This window comes from Papaver somniferum, unplaced genomic scaffold (assembly GCF_003573695.1).
Source record: "Papaver somniferum cultivar HN1 unplaced genomic scaffold, ASM357369v1 unplaced-scaffold_18655, whole genome shotgun sequence".
Lineage (NCBI taxonomy): Eukaryota > Viridiplantae > Streptophyta > Magnoliopsida > Ranunculales > Papaveraceae > Papaver > Papaver somniferum.
Window position 1 is genome coordinate 1 of NW_020628436.1, and position 977 is coordinate 977.

At 51.6% G+C, this 977-nt stretch overlaps 1 non-coding gene across 1 annotated transcript; it reads right to left on the bottom strand.

The window, feature by feature from the left end:
* Positions 1–778: 778 nt before the first annotated feature.
* LOC113338198 lies at positions 779–971 on the bottom strand. Its single transcript, XR_003354666.1, has one exon. It is a non-coding gene; the product is annotated as a U2 spliceosomal RNA (small nuclear RNA).
* Between the last annotated feature and the right edge of the window lie 6 nt (positions 972–977).

Sequence of the window (977 nt, forward strand, 5' to 3'; positions counted from 1 at the left end):
TACGCCATCTACATTTACAAAGTGCTGAAACAAGTCCACCCCGACACCGGTATCTCCAGCAAGGCCATGTCCATCATGAACTCGTTCGTGAACGACATCTTCGAGAGGATCGCCGCCGAGGCCAGCCGTCTCGCCCACTACAACAAGAGGTCCACCATCACCTCTCGGGAGATCCAGACCGCTGTCCGTCTCCTCCTGCCCGGAGAATTGGCCAAGCACGCCGTCTCTGAAGGCACAAAGGCTGTGACCAAGTACACATCCTCCAAGTAAATTCACTCGTTCACCCGAGCGTCTTTGCTATATAAACAGCCCTTTTCAGGGCTAAAACATGTTTTCCGTAAGGATAAACTTCAACAAAGACTATCTACCCCCTATACCTACCTTACACAGTCGTTAAGACAAGTTACACTCACTACCGGGACTTACCTGGCCGTGCGGCAACGAGATAAACACGCCACGGCATAAAGTTGTCCTCGATGAAGTATTACTTACCTGTACGCGCAGGACTTTGCGAAAGCGTTTACTTACCTATGCGAGTAGACGAGCGTATTGACGTATTTATTTTCGTTCGAACGCGTGTCTTTACCGCTGGGCGCGCAGCGTTAGCCGTAACGTAGCGACGAGAGGCTGGCGGAGTAGAGAGGGGGGAGGGGTAGGGCACCCAGCGGCCGGCCGCCGCGCGCCGCTTGCGGCTGTGCGTTTTAATGCAAGTCGGCAGAGGCGAGTTATCCAGCCGATACTTGATAAGAGAGAGAGAGAGAGAGAGTATGATTTATTATTATAGTGGGCCGAACCGGGCGGCACTGCAATGCCCGGACAACCCGTGATAGAGGTGGTGCAAGCACCCAACACTCCATCGGATTACAAAAATCAGTTTAATATTCTGACTCCGCAATGCGGAGTGTACCAGATATTAAGCTGATAAGAACAGATACTACACTTTGATCTTAGCCAAAAGGCCGAGAAGCGATAAGGTA